General features: G+C 32.7%; 9 non-coding genes across 9 annotated transcripts; all 9 read left to right on the top strand.

Annotated features, from left to right (window-relative positions):
- The first annotated feature begins 1,389 nt into the window (after window positions 1–1,389).
- On the top strand, window positions 1,390–1,463 carry TRNAI-AAU (transfer RNA isoleucine (anticodon AAU)). The gene has a single exon. It is a non-coding gene; the product is annotated as a tRNA-Ile (tRNA).
- A 1,583-nt stretch (window positions 1,464–3,046) lies between these two features.
- Window positions 3,047–3,120, top strand: TRNAI-AAU (transfer RNA isoleucine (anticodon AAU)). Its single transcript has one exon. It is a non-coding gene; the product is annotated as a tRNA-Ile (tRNA).
- Window positions 3,121–4,716: 1,596 nt separating this feature from the next.
- Window positions 4,717–4,790, top strand: TRNAI-AAU (transfer RNA isoleucine (anticodon AAU)). The gene has a single exon. It is a non-coding gene; the product is annotated as a tRNA-Ile (tRNA).
- Window positions 4,791–6,380: 1,590 nt separating this feature from the next.
- On the top strand, window positions 6,381–6,454 carry TRNAI-AAU (transfer RNA isoleucine (anticodon AAU)). The gene has a single exon. It is a non-coding gene; the product is annotated as a tRNA-Ile (tRNA).
- Window positions 6,455–8,048: 1,594 nt separating this feature from the next.
- On the top strand, window positions 8,049–8,122 carry TRNAI-AAU (transfer RNA isoleucine (anticodon AAU)). The gene has a single exon. It is a non-coding gene; the product is annotated as a tRNA-Ile (tRNA).
- Window positions 8,123–9,710: 1,588 nt separating this feature from the next.
- Window positions 9,711–9,784, top strand: TRNAI-AAU (transfer RNA isoleucine (anticodon AAU)). The gene has a single exon. It is a non-coding gene; the product is annotated as a tRNA-Ile (tRNA).
- A 1,753-nt stretch (window positions 9,785–11,537) lies between these two features.
- On the top strand, window positions 11,538–11,611 carry TRNAI-AAU (transfer RNA isoleucine (anticodon AAU)). The gene has a single exon. It is a non-coding gene; the product is annotated as a tRNA-Ile (tRNA).
- Window positions 11,612–13,195: 1,584 nt separating this feature from the next.
- TRNAI-AAU (transfer RNA isoleucine (anticodon AAU)) lies at window positions 13,196–13,269 on the top strand. Its single transcript has one exon. It is a non-coding gene; the product is annotated as a tRNA-Ile (tRNA).
- Window positions 13,270–14,859: 1,590 nt separating this feature from the next.
- TRNAI-AAU (transfer RNA isoleucine (anticodon AAU)) lies at window positions 14,860–14,933 on the top strand. Its single transcript has one exon. It is a non-coding gene; the product is annotated as a tRNA-Ile (tRNA).
- The last annotated feature ends 1,094 nt before the right edge of the window (window positions 14,934–16,027 follow it).

Here is a 16,027-nt window from a genome sequence, read left to right as displayed (position 1 = left end):
CTAAGATATGCAAGGGCAAATTAATCAGTTATTATATTGCTGCTCAAACATAGAGGGCACTAGGTGTTACTAGAAGAAGAAGAAGATATGTGCTCCCCTCTCATTAGTGCACACTGAAGTAAAAAAAATGGAGAATTTCTAAAGACCAGAGCACAAGTAATGGATCTCTGCATTCTTATTGCATCTTTTCTTATTTCCAAATATTTGACATACTTCTGATTTGATAAGTTTAAAAATGAGTTTAAACAAAGGACACCACTGAAGATGATGGAATTTATATGAATTTTAAATGAAGATTTGCAATACTCATACATTGAATGAAAATGGAGCTTTGAACAAAAGGAAAATAAACAATGTTAGCTCCCACGAGATATGAACTCAGATTACTAGATTCAAAGTCCAGGGTGCTAACAATTACACCATGGAACCCTTACCTGAGCAATGGCATCTACTGAAGTGCGCTCATCTTTTAAATGCAAAGAAAAGAAATTCAATACTTTATATATATTATTTCAAGTTTCTAATAAACTCAGGGATGCAATAGGTATTATGTAGAATATTTGTCCTAAACCAATGATAATATATAAAAAGTAACCTATTTTTTAAAGGAGAAGATAGATACTAGAAACCTAAATGCCTAGGTCCAATTTCAGTTGGAGCATCACCCCTTATGTTATCCTAGCATTGAATTGACAGTTTTTCTGTATTTCCATATTTGCATATCAGCCACTTACAATTGTTTCAAGCTTTATAACAGAGGACTGCCTTTTTTATAGACCAAGGATGAAAGTCTCTTGTGAGTTAAATCTGATAATGACATCACAATTTGTAAATTAAGCTATAGTATGATTACAGAGTGTAGACTGAATAAAAAGTGCTTTCCTATGGATTGAAGTTTGTATTTTCTTAAGCTTTGCATTCCAAAATGGGCTAGCATTCTTTATTTCCAATGGGCACATTAAGCTACTTCCCCAATATATATTTTTTTGTGTTAAAAGTTATTCATACACAACTTGGTAAAACATACTAAATTTAATACATAATGGATTACATCCTGGGATTATCTTTTTCAACAATCTGTAAATTTACAATTAAAAATTGTGTATTAGATTTTTTAGATTGATTTTGCTTAGATTTGCATATACTCCTTGTCTAAATTGTCTATTTTTATACTATTAGTAGATGCCTTAATCTTTGTTATTATCCTATCTTATATTTATTTTTATTTTGTAATGTGGAAAGAAACTGGAGCATTTTTATGATACCCATGCTTCAAGTGACTCTATGGCTTAAGCTTTTTTTAAAAAAATGAAATGCTATAAAAACAAAATATGATCTGTGCTTTGAGGTACATTTGCCAGTTTTGTGTTTTATTGCAGGAATATCTGTGGTCGGTTAGCTCAGTTGGTTAGAGTGTGGTGCTAATAACACCAAGGTCACGGGTTCGATTCCCGTATTGGCCATTTGCTTTTCTTGATGGACAAGAATGGAATAAGCTCATCGGTGGAGTGCATGAATACTTGAAAACATCATAGACACATATATCACAAAATCTCTTCAAATACATATCAGAAGCCAGTGGGAGTGTCATCCTTTGGCTGATGAAGATTTTTCTCTACATGGCTCAGTGACTTTTGTCTCAAATCAAGCAATATGGCATAACTAAGATATGCAAGGGCAAATTAATCAGTTATATTGCTGCTCAAACATAGAGGGCACTAGGTGTTACTAGAAGAAGAAGATATGTGCTCCCCTCTCATTAGTGCACACTGAAGTAAAAAAAATGGAGAATTTCTAAAGACCAGAGCACAAGTAATGGATCTCTGCATTCTTATTGCATCTTTTCTTATTTCCAAATATTTGACATACTTCTGATTTGATAAGTTTAAAAATGAGTTTAAACAAAGGACACCACTGAAGATGATGGAATTTATATGAATTTTAAATGAAGATTTGCAATACTCATACATTGAATGAAAATGGAGCTTTGAACAAAAGGAAAATAAACAATGTTAGCTCCCACGAGATATGAACTCAGATTACTAGATTCAAAGTCCAGGGTGCTAACAATTACACCATGGAACCCTCACCTGAGCAATGGCATCTACTGAAGTGCGCTCATCTTTTAAATGCAAAGAAAAGAAATTCAATACTTTATATATATTATTTCAAGTTTCTAATAAGCTCAGGGATGCAATAGGTATTATGTAGAATATTTGTCCAAACCCAATGATAATATATAAAAAGTAACCTATTTTTTTAAGGAGAAGATAGATACTAGAAACCTAAATGCCTAGGACCAATTTCAGTTGGAGCATCACCCCTTATGTTATCCTAGCATTGAATTGACAGTTTTTCTGTATTTCCATATTTGCATATCAGCCACTTACAATTGTTTCAAGCTTTATAACAGAGGACTGCCTTTTTTATAGACCAAGGATGAAAGTCTCTTGTGAGTTAAGTCTGATAATGACATCACAATTTGTAAATTAAGCTATAGTATGATTACAGAGTGTAGACTGAATAAAAAGTGCTTTCCTATGGATTGAAGTTTGTATTTACTTAAGCTTTGCATTCCAAAATGGGCTAGCATTCTTTATTTCCAATGGGCACATTGAGCTACTAGCCCCAATATATATTTTTTTGTGTTAAAAGTTATTCATACACAACTTGGTAAAACATACTAAATTTAATACATAATGGATTACATCCTGGGATTATCTTTTTCAACAATCTGTAAATTTACAATTAAAAATTGTGTATTAGATTTTTTAGATTGATTTTGCTTAGATTTGCATATACTCCTAGTCTAAATTGTCTATTTTTATACTATTAGTAGATGCCTTAATCTTTGTTATTATCCTATCTAATATTTATTTTTATTTTGTAATGTGGAAAGAAACTGGAGCATTTTTATGATACCCATGCTTCAAGTGACTCTATGGCTTAAGCTTTTTTTTGAAAAATGAAATGCTATAAAAGCAAAATATGATCTGTGCTTTGAGATATATTTGCCAGTTTTGTGTTTGCTTGCAGTAATATCTGTGGCCAGTTAGCGCAGTTGGTTAGAGCATGGTGCTAATAACGCCAAGGTCACGGGTTCGATCGCCGTATGGGCCATTTGCTTTTCTTGATGGACAAGAATGGAATAAGCTCATCGGTGGAGTGCATGAATACTTGAAAAACATCATAGACACATATATCACAAAATCTCTTCAAATACATATAAGAAACCAGTGGGAGCGTCATCCTTTGGCTGATGAAGATTTTTCTCTACATGGCTCAGTGACATTTGTCTCAAATCAAGCAATATGGCATAACTAAGATATTCAAGGGAAAATTAATCAGTTATTATACTGCTGCTCAAACATAGAGGGCACTAGGTGTTACTAGAAGAAGAAGAAGAAGAATATATGTGCTCCCCTCTCATTAGTGCACACTGGAGTAAAAAAAATGGAGAATTTCTAAAGACCAGAGCACAAGTAATGGATCTCTGCATTCTTATTGCATCTTTTCTTATTTCCAAATATTTGACATACTTCTGATTTGATAAGTTTAAAAATGAGTTTAAACAAAGGACACCACTGAAGATGATGGAATTTATATGAATTTTAAATGAAGATTTGCAATACTCATACATTGAATGAAAATGGAGCTTTGAACAAAAGGAAAATAAACAATGTTAGCTCCCACGAGATATGAACTCAGATTACTAGATTCAAAGTCCAGGGTGCTAACAATTACACCATGGAACCCTCACCTGAGCAATGGCATCTACTGAAGTGCGCTCATCTTTTAAATGCAAAGAAAAGAAATTCAATACTTTATATATATTATTTCAAGTTTCTAATAAACTCAGGGATGCAATAGGTATTATGTAGAATATTTGTCCTAAACCAATGATAATATATAAAAAGTAACCTATTTTTTAAAGGAGAAGATAGATACTAGAAACCTAAATGCCTAGGTCCAATTTCAGTTGGAGCATCACCCCTTATGTTATCCTAGCATTGAATTGACAGTTTTTCTGTATTTCCATATTTGCATATCAGCCACTTACAATTGTTTCAAGCTTTATAACAGAGGACTGCCTTTTTTATAGACCAAGGATGAAAGTCTCTTGTGAGTTAAATCTGATAATGACATCACAATTTGTAAATTAAGCTATAGTATGATTACAGAGTGTAGACTGAATAAAAAGTGCTTTCCTATGGATTGAAGTTTGTATTTTCTTAAGCTTTGCATTCCAAAATGGGCTAGCATTCTTTATTTCCAATGGGCACATTAAGCTACTTCCCCAATATATATTTTTTTGTGTTAAAAGTTATTCATACACAACTTGGTAAAACATACTAAATTTAATACATAATGGATTACATCCTGGGATTATCTTTTTCAACAATCTGTAAATTTACAATTAAAAATTGTGTATTAGATTTTTTAGATTGATTTTGCTTAGATTTGCATATACTCCTTGTCTAAATTGTCTATTTTTATACTATTAGTAGATGCCTTAATCTTTGTTATTATCCTATCTTATATTTATTTTTATTTTGTAATGTGGAAAGAAACTGGAGCATTTTTATGATACCCATGCTTCAAGTGACTCTATGGCTTAAGCTTTTTTTTAAAAAAATGAAATGCTATAAAAACAAAATATGATCTGTGCTTTGAGGTACATTTGCCAGTTTTGTGTTTTCTTGCAGGAATATCTGAGGCCGGTTAGCTCAGTTGGTTAGAGTGTGGTGCTAATAACACCAAGGTCACGGGTTCGATCCCCGTATGGGCCATTTGCTTTTCTTGATGGACAAGAATGGAATTAGCTCATCGTGGAGTGCATGAATACTTGAAAACATCATAGACACATATATCACAAAATCTCTTCAAATACATATCAGAAGCCAGTGGGAGTGTCATCCTTTGGCTGATGAAGATTTTTCTCTACATGGCTCAGTGACTTTTGTCTCAAATCAAGCAATATGGCATAACTAAGATATGCAAGGGCAAATTAATCAGTTATTATAATGCTGCTCAAACATAGAGGGCACTAGGTGTTACTAGAAGAAGTAGAAGATATGTGCTCCCCTCTTATTAGTGCACAATGAAGTAAAAAAAAATGGAGAATTTCTAAAGACCAGAGCACAAGTAATGGATCTCTGCATTCTTATTGCATCTTTTCTTATTTCCAAATATTTGACATACTTCTGGTTTGATAAGTTTAAAAATGAGTTTAAACAAAGGACACCACTGAAGATGATGGAATTTATATGAATTTTAAATGAAGATTTGCAATACTCATACATTGAATGAAAATGGAGCTTTGAACAAAAGGAAAATAAACAATGTTAGCTCCCACGAGATATGAACTCAGATTACTAGATTCAAAGTCCAGGGTGCTAACAATTACACCATGGAACCCTCACCTGAGCAATGGCATCTACTGAAGTGCACTCATCTTTTAAATGCAAAGAAAAGAAATTCAATACTTTATATATATTATTTCAAGTTTCTAATAAGCTCAGGGATGCAATAGGTATTATGTAGAATATTTGTCCAAACCCAATGATAATATATAAAAAGTAACCTATTTTTTAAAGGAGAAGATAGATACTAGAAACCTAAATGCCTAGGACCAATTTCAGTTGGAGCATCACCCCTTATGTTATCCTAGCATTGAATTGACAGTTTTTCTGTATTTCCATATTTGCATATCAGCCACTAACAATTGTTTCAAGCTTTATAACAGAGGACTGCCTTTTTTATAGACCAAGGATGAAAGTCTCTTGTGAGTTAAGTCTGATAATGACATCACAATTTGTAAATTAAGCTATAGTATGATTACAGAGTGTAGACTGAATAAAAACTGCTTTCCTATGGATTGAAGTTTGTATTTTCTTAAGCTTTGCATTCCAAAATGGACTAGCATTCTTTATTTCCAATGGGCACATTAAGCTACTAGCCCCAATATATATTTTTTTGTGTTAAAAGTTATTCATACACAACTTGGTAAAACATACTAAATTTAATACATAATGGATTACATCCTGGGATTATCTTTTTCAACAATCTGTAAATTTACAATTAAAAATTGTGTATTAGATTTTTTAGATTGATTTTGCTTAGATTTGCATATACTCCTAGTCTAAATTGTCTATTTTTATACTATTACTAGATGCCTTAATCTTTGTTATTATCCTATCTAATATTTATTTTTATTTTGTAATGTGGAAAGAAACTGGAGCATTTTTATGATACCCATGCTTCAAGTGACTCTATGGCTTCAGCTTTTTTTTTGAAAAATGAAATGCTATAAAAACAAAATATGAACTGTGCTTTGAGGTACATTTGCCAGTTTTGTGTTTGCTGGCAGTAATATCTGTGGCCTGTTAGCTCGGTTGGTTAGAGTGTGGTGCTAATAATGCCAAGGTCACGAGTTCGATCCCCGTATGGGCCATTTGCTTTTCTTGATGGACAAGAATGGAATAAGCTCATCGGTGGAGTGCATGAATACTTGAAAACATCATAGACACATATATCACAAAATCTCTTCAAATACATATAAGAAACCAGTGGGAGTGTCATCCTTTGGCTGATGAAGATTTTTCTCTACATGGCTCAGTGACATTTGTCTCAAATCAAGCAATATGGCATAACTAAGATATTCAAGGGAAAATTAATCAGTTATTATACTGCTGCTCAAACATAGAGGGCACTAGGTGTTACTAGAAGAAGAAGAAGAAGAATATATGTGCTCCCCTCTCATTAGTGCACACTGAAGTAAAAAAAATGGAGAACTTCTAAAGACCAGAGCACAAGTAATGGATCTCTGCATTCTTATTGCATCTTTTCTTATTTCCAAATATTTGACATACTTCTGATTTGATAAGTTTAAAAATGAGTTTAAACAAAGGACACCACTGAAGATTATGGAATTTATATGAATTTTAAATGAAGATTTGCAATACTCATACATTGAATGAAAATGGAGCTTTGAACAAAAGGAAAATAAACAATGTTAGCTCCCACGAGATATGAACTCAGATGACTAGATTCAAAGTCCAGGGTGCTAACAATTACACCATGGAACCCTCACCTGAGCAATGGCATCTACTGAAGTGCGCTCATCTTTTAAAAGCAAAGAAAAGAAATTCAATACTTTATATATATTATTTCAAGTTTCTAATAAGCTCAGGGATGCAATAGGTATTATGTAGAATATTTGTCCAAAACCAATGATAATATATAAAAAGTAACCTATTTTTTAAAGGAGAAGATAGATACTAGAAACCTAAATGCCTAGGACCAATTTCAGTTGGAGCATCACCCCTTATGTTATCCTAGCATTGAATTGACAGTTTTTCTGTATTTCCATATTTGCATATCAGCCACTTACAATTGTTTCAAGCTTTATAACAGAGGGCTGCCTTTTTTTATAGACCAAGGATGAAAGTCTCTTGTGAGTTAAGTCTGATAATGACATCACAATTTGTAAATTAAGCTATAGTATGATTACAGAGTGTAGACTAAATAAAAAGTGCTTTCCTATGGATTGAAGTTTGTATTTTCTTAAGCTTTGCATTCCAAAATGGGCTAGCATTCTTTATTTCCAATGGGCACATTAAGCTACTTCCCCAATATATATTTTTTTGTGTTAAAAGTTATTCATACACAACTTGGTAAAACATACTAAATTTAATACATAATGGATTACATCCTGGGATTATCTTTTTCAACAATCTGTAAATTTACAATTAAAAATTGTGTATTAGATTTTTTAGATTGATTTTGCTTGGATTTGCATATACCTCTTGTCTAAATTGTCTATTTTTATACTATTAGTAGATGCCTTAATCTTTGTTATTATCCTATCTAATATTTATTTTATTTTGTAATGTGGAAAGAAACTGGAGCATTTTTATGATACCCATGCTTCAAGTGACTCTATGGCTTAAGCTTTTTTTTGAAAAATGAAATGCTATAAAAACAAAATATGATCTGTGCTTTGAGGTACATTTGCCAGTTTTGTGTTTGCTGGCAGTAATATCTGTGGCCTGTTAGCTCAGTTGGTTAGAGCGTGGTGCTAATAACGCCAAGGTCGCGGGTTCGATCCCCGTATGGGCCATTTGCTTTTCTTGATGGACAAGAATGGAATAAGCTCATCGTGGAGTGCATGAATACTTGAAAACATCATAGACACATATATCACAAAATCTCTTCAAATACATATCAGAAGCCAGTGGGAGTGTCATCCTTTGGCTGATGAAGATTTTTCTCTACATGGCTCAGTGACTTTTGTCTCAAATCAAGCAATATGGCATAACTAAGATATGCAAGGGCAAATTAATCAGTTATTATAATGCTGCTCAAACATAGAGGGCATTAGGTGTTACTAGAAGAAGTAGAAGATATGTGCTCCCCTCTCATTAGTGCACAATGAAGTAAAAAAAAATGGAGAATTTCTAAAGACCAGAGCACAAGTAATGGATCTCTGCATTCTTATTGCATCTTTTCTTATTTCCAAATATTTGACATACTTCTGATTTGATAAGTTTAAAAATGAGTTTAAACAAAGGACACCACTGAAGATGATGGAATTTATATGAATTTTAAATGAAGATTTGCAATACTCATACATTGAATGAAAATGGAGCTTTGAACAAAAGGAAAATAAACAATGTTAGCTCCCACGAGATATGAACTCAGATTACTAGATTCAAAGTCCAGGGTGCTAACAATTACACCATGGAACCCTCACCTGAGCAATGGCATCTACTGAAGTGCACTCATCTTTTAAATGCAAAGAAAAGAAATTCAATACTTTATATATATTATTTCAAGTTTCTAATAAGCTCAGGGATGCAATAGGTATTATGTAGAATATTTGTCCAAACCCAATGATAATATATAAAAGTAACCTATTTTTTAAAGGAGAAGATAGATACTAGAAACCTAAATGCCTAGGACCAATTTCAGTTGGAGCATCACCCCTTATGTTATCCTAGCATTGAATTGACAGTTTTTCTGTATTTCCATATTTGCATATCAGCCACTTACAATTGTTTCAAGCTTTATAACAGAGGACTGCCTTTTTTATAGACCAAGGATGAAAGTCTCTTGTGAGTTAAGTCTGATAATGACATCACAATTTGTAAATTAAGCTATGGTATGATTACAGAGTGTAGACTGAATAAAAAGTGCTTTCCTATGGATTGAAGTTTGTATTTTCTTAAGCTTTGCATTCCAAAATGGACTAGCATTCTTTATTTCCAATGGGCACATTAAGCTACTAGCCCCAATATATATTTTTTTGTGTTAAAAGTTATTCATACACAACTTGGTAAAACATACTAAATTTAATACATAATGGATTACATCCTGGGATTATCTTTTTCAACAATCTGTAAATTTACAATTAAAAATTGTGTATTAGATTTTTTAGATTGATTTTGCTTAGATTTGCATATACTCCTTGTCTAAATTGTCTATTTTTATACTATTAGTAGATGCCTTAATCTTTGTTATTATCCTATCTAATATTTATTTTTATTTTGTAATGTGGAAAGAAACTGGAGCATTTTTATGATACCCATGCTTCAAGTGACTCTATGGCTTCAGCTTTTTTTTGAAAAATGAAATGCTATAAATACAAAATATGATCTGTGCTTTGAGGTACATTTGCCAGTTTTGTGTTTGCTGGCAGTAATATCTGTGGCCTGTTAGCTCGGTTGGTTAGAGTGTGGTGCTAATAATGCCAAGGTCACGGGTTCGATCCCCGTATGGGCCATTGGCTTTTCTTGATGGACAAGAATGGAATAAGCTCATCGGTGGAGTGCATGAATACTTGAAAACATCATAGACACATATATCACAAAATCTCTTCAAATACATATAAGAAACCAGTGGGAGTGTCATCCTTTGGCTGATGAAGATTTTTCTCTACATGGCTCAGTGACATTTGTCTCAAATCAAGCAATATGGCATAACTAAGATATTCAAGGGAAAATTAATCAGTTATTATACTGCTGCTCAAACATAGAGGGCACTAGGTGTTACTAGAAGAAGAAGAAGAAGAAGAAGAAGAAGAAGAAGAAGAAGAAGAAGAAGAAGAAGAAGAAGAAGAAGAAGAAGAAGAAGAAGAAGAAGAAGAAGAAGAAGAAGAAGAAGAAGAAGAAGAAGAAGAAGAAGAAGAAGAAGAAGAAGAAGAAGAAGAAGAAGAAGAAGAAGAAGAAGAATATATGTGCTCCCCTCTCATTAGTGCACACTGAAGTAAAAAAAATGGAGAATTTCTAAAGACCAGAGCACAAGTAATGGATCTCTGCATTCTTATTGCATCTTTTCTTATTTCCAAATATTTGACATACTTCTGATTTGATAAGTTTAAAAATGAGTTTAAACAAAGGACACCACTGAAGATGATGGAATTTATATGAATTTTAAATGAAGATTTGCAATACTCATACATTGAATGAAAATGGAGCTTTGAACAAAAGGAAAATAAACAATGTTAGCTCCCACGAGATATGAACTCAGATGACTAGATTCAAAGTCCAGGGTGCTAACAATTACACCATGGAACCCTCACCTGAGCAATGGCATCTACTGAAGTGCGCTCATCTTTTAAATGCAAAGAAAAGAAATTCAATACTTAATATATATTATTTCAAGTTTCTAATAAACTCAGGGATGCAATAGGTATTATGTAGAATATTTGTCCTAAACCAATGATAATATATAAAAAGTAACCTATTTTTTAAAGGAGAAGATAGATACTAGAAACCTAAATGCCTAGGTCCAATTTCAGTTGGAGCATCACCCCTTATGTTATCCTAGCATTGAATTGACAGTTTTTCTGTATTTCCATATTTGCATATCAGCCACTTACAATTGTTTCAAGCTTTATAACAGATGACTGCCTTTTTTATAGACCAAGGATGAAAGTCTCTTGTGAGTTAAATCTGATAATGACATCACAATTTGTAAATTAAGCTATAGTATGATTACAGAGTGTAGACTGAATAAAAAGTGCTTTCCTATGGATTGAAGTTTGTATTTTCTTAAGCTTTGCATTCCAAAATGGGCTAGCATTCTTTATTTCTAATGGGCACATTAAGCTACTTCCCCAATATATATTTTTTTGTGTTAAAAGTTATTCATACACAACTTGGTAAAACATACTAAATTTAATACATAATGGATTACATCCTGGGATTATCTTTTTCAACAATCTGTAAATTTACAATTAAAAATTGTGTATTAGATTTTTTAGATTGATTTTGCTTAGATTTGCATATACTCCTTGTCTAAATTGTCTATTTTTATACTATTAGTAGATGCCTTAATCTTTGTTATTATCCTATCTAATATTTATTTTTATTTTGTAATGTGGAAAGAAACTGGAGCATTTTTATGATACCCATGCTTCAAGTGACTCTATGGCTTAAGCTTTTTTTTGAAAAATGAAATGCTATAAAAACAAAATATGATCTGTGCTTTGAGGTACATTTGCCAGTTTTGTGTTTGCTGGCAGTAATATCTGTGGCCTGTTAGCTCAGTTGGTTAGAGCGTGGTGCTAATAACGCCAAGGTCGCGGGTTCGATCCCCGTATGGGCCGTTTGCTTTTCTTGATGGACAAGAATGGAATAAGCTCATCGTGGAGTGCATGAATACTTGAAAACATCATAGACACATATATCACAAAATCTCTTCAAATACATATCAGAAGCCAGTGGGAGTGTCATCCTTTGGCTGATGAAGATTTTTCTCTACATGGCTCAGTGACTTTTGTCTCAAATCAAGCAATATGGCATAACTAAGATATGCAAGGGCAAATTAATCAGTTATATTGCTGCTCAAACATAGAGGGCACTAGGTGTTACTAGAAGAAGAAGAAGATATGTGCTCCCCTCTCATTAGTGCACACTGAAGTAAAAAAAATGGAGAATTTCTAAAGACCAGAGCACAAGTAATGGATCTCTGCATTCTTATTGCATCTTTTCTTATTTCCAAATATTTGACATACTTCTGATTTGATAAGTTTAAAAATGAGTTTAAACAAAGGACACCACTGAAGATGATGGAATTTATATGAATTTTAAATGAAGATTTGCAATACTCATACATTGAATGAAAATGGAGCTTTGAACAAAAGGAAAATAAACAATGTTAGCTCCCACGAGATATGAACTCAGATGACTAGATTCAAAGTCCAGGGTGCTAACAATTACACCATGGAACCCTCACCTGAGCAATGGCATCTACTGAAGTGCGCTCATCTTTTAAATGCAAAGAAAAGAAATTCAATACTTTATATATATTATTTCAAGTTTCTAATAAGCTCAGGGATGCAATAGGTATTATGTAGAATATTTGTCCAAAACCAATGATAATATATAAAAAGTAACCTATTTTTTAAAGGAGAAGATAGATACTAGAAACCTAAATGCCTAGGACCAATTTCAGTTGGAGCATCACCCCTTATGTTATCCTAGCATTGAATTGACAGTTTTTCTGTATTTCCATATTTGCATATCAGCCACTTACAATTGTTTCAAGCTTTATAACAGAGGGCTGCCTTTTTTATAGACCAAGGATGAAAGTCTCTTGTGAGTTGAGTCTCATAATGACATCACAATTTGTAAATTAAGCTATAGTATGATTACAGAGTGTAGACTAAATAAAAAGTGCTTTCCTATGGATTGAAGTTTGTATTTTCTTAAGCTTTGCATTCCAAAATGGGCTAGCATTCTTTATTTCCAATGGGCACATTAAGCTACTTCCCCAATATATATTTTTTTGTGTTAAAAGTTATTCATACACAACTTGGTAAAACATACTAAATTTAATACATAATGGATTACATCCTGGGATTATCTTTTTCAACAATCTGTAAATTTACAATTAAAAATTGTGTATTAGATTTTTTAGATTGATTTTGCTTAGATTTGCATATACCTCTTGTCTAAATTGTCTATTTTTATACTATTAGTAGATGCCTTAATCTTTGTTATTATCCTATCTAATATTTATTTTTATTTTGTAATGTGGAAAGAAACTGGAGCATTTTTATGATACCCATGCTTCAAGTGACTCTATGGCTTAAGCTTTTTTTTGAAAAATGAAATGCTATAAAAACAAAATATGATCTGTGCTTTGAGGTACATTTTCCAGTTTTGTGTTTGCTGGCAGTAATATCTGTGGCCTGTTAGCTCAGTTGGTTAGAGCGTGGTGCTAATAATGCCAAGGTCACGGGTTCGATCCCCGTATGGGCCATTTGCTTTTCTTGATGGACAAGAATGGAATAAGCTCATCGTGGAGTGCATGAATACTTGAAAACATCATAGACACATATATCACAAAATCTCTTCAAATACATATCAGAAGCCAGTGGGAGTGTCATCCTTTGGCTGATGAAGATTTTTCTCTACATGGCTCAGTGACTTTTGTCTCAAATCAAGCAATATGGCATAACTAAGATATGCAAGGGCAAATTAATCAGTTATTATAATGCTGCTCAAACATAGAGGGCACTAGGTGTTACTAGAAGAAGTAGAATATATGTGCTCCCCTCTCATTAGTGCACACTGAAGTAAAAAAAAAATGGAGAATTTCTAAAGACCAGAGCACAAGTAATGGATCTCTGCATTCTTATTGCATCTTTTCTTATTTCCAAATATTTGACATACTTCTGATTTGATAAGTTTAAAAATGAGTTTAAACAAAGGATACCACTGAAGATGATGGAATTTATATGAATTTTAAATGAAGATTTGCAATACTCATACATTGAATGAAAATGGAGCTTTGAACAAAAGGAAAATAAACAATGTTAGCTCCCACGAGATATGAACTCAGATTACTAGATTCAAAGTCCAGGGTGCTAACAATTACACCATGGAACCCTCACCTGAGCAATGGCATCTACTGAAGTGCGCTCATCTTTTAAATGCAAAGAAAAGAAATTCAATACTTTATATATATTATTTCAAGTTTCTAATAAGCTCAGGGATGCAATAGGTATTATGTAGAATATTTGTCCAAACCCAATAATAATATATAAAAAGTAACCTATTTTTTAAAGGAGAAGATAGATACTAGAAACCTAAATGCCTAGGACCAATTTCAGTTGGAGCATCACCCCTTATGTTATCCTAGCATTGAATTGACAGTTTTTCTGTATTTCCATATTTGCATATCAGCCACTTACAATTGTTTCAAGCTTTATAACAGAGGACTGCCTTTTTTATAGACCAAGGATGAAAGTCTCTTGTGAGTTAAGTCTGATAATGACATCACAATTTGTAAATTAAGCTATAGTATGATTACAGAGTGTAGACTAAATAAAAAGTGCTTTCCTATGGATTGAAGTTTGTATTTTCTTAAGCTTTGCATTCCAAAATGGGCTAGCATTCTTTATTTCCAATGGGCACATTAAGCTACTTCCCCAATATATATTTTTTTGTGTTAAAAGTTATTCATACACAACTTGGTAAAACATACTAAATTTAATACATAATGGATTACATCCTGGGATTATCTTTTTCAACAATCTGTAAATTTACAATTAAAAATTGTGTATTAGATTTTTTAGATTGCTTTTGCTTAGATTTGCATATACTCCTAGTCTAAATTGTCTATTTTTATACTATTACTAGATGCCTTAATCTTTGTTATTATCCTATCTAATATTTATTTTTATTTTGTAATGTGGAAAGAAACTGGAGCATTTTTATGATACCCATGCTTCAAGTGACTCTATGGCTTAAGCTTTTTTTTTGAAAAATGAAATGCTATAAAAACAAAATATGATCTGTGCTTTGAGGTACATTTGCCAGTTTTGTGTTTGCTAGAAGTAATATGTGTGGCCTGTTAGCTCAGTTGGTTAGAGCGTGGTGCTAATAACGCTAAGGTCACGGGTTCGATCCCCGTATGGGCCATTTGCTTTTCTTGAAGGACAAGAATGGAATAAGCTCATCGTGGAGTGCATGAATACTTGAAAACATCATAGACACATATATCACAAAATCTTTTCAAATACATATCAGAAGCCAGTGGGAGTGTCATCCTTTGGCTGATGAAGATTTTTCTCTACATAGCTCAGTGACTTTTGTCTCAAATCAAGCAATATGACATAACTAAGATATGCAAGGGCAAATTAATCAGTTATTATATTGCTACTCAAACATAGAGGGCACTAGGTGTTACTGGAAGAAGAAGAAGATATGTGCTCCCCTCTCATTAGTGCACACTGATGTTAAAAAAAATTGAGAATTTCTAAAGACCAGAGCACAAGTAATGGATCTCTGCATTCTTATTGCATCTTTTCTTATTTCCAAATATTTGACATACTTCTGATTTGATAAGTTTAAAAATGAGTTTAAACAAAGGACACCACTGAAGATGATGGAATTTATAAGAATTTTAAATGAAGATTTGCAATACTCATACATTGAATGAAAATGGAGCTTTGAACAATAGGAAAATAAACAATGTTAGCTCCCACGAGATATGAATTCAGATTACTAGATTCAAAGTCCAGGGTGCTAACAATTACACCACGGAACCCTCACCTGAGCAATGGCATCTACTGAAGTGCGCTCATCTTTTAAATGCAAAGAAAAGAAATTCAATACTTTATATATATTATTTCAAGTTTCTAATAAGCTCAGGGATGCAATAGGTATTATGTAGATTATTTGTCCAAACCCAATGATAATATATAAAAAGTAACCTATTTTTTAAAGGAGAAGATAGATACTAGAAACCTAAATGCCTAGGACCAATTTCAGTTGGAGCATCACCCCTTATGTTATCCTAGCATTGAATTGACAGTTTTTCTGTATTTCCATATTTGCATATCAGCCACTTAGAATTGTTTCAAGCTTTAAAACAGAGGACTGCCTTTTTTATAGACCAAGGATGAAAGTCTCTTGTGAGTTAAGTCTGATAATGACATCACAATTTGTAAATTAAGCTATAGTATGATTACAGAGTGTAGACTGATTAAAAAGTGCTTTCCTATGGATTGAAG

The sequence above is a fragment of the Pseudophryne corroboree genome, chromosome 11 (assembly GCF_028390025.1).
Source record: "Pseudophryne corroboree isolate aPseCor3 chromosome 11, aPseCor3.hap2, whole genome shotgun sequence".
NCBI classification, from domain to species: Eukaryota; Metazoa; Chordata; class Amphibia; order Anura; family Myobatrachidae; genus Pseudophryne; species Pseudophryne corroboree.
Note: the sequence above shows the minus strand (reverse complement) of the source record. Positions and strands in the feature narration are given on the sequence as shown.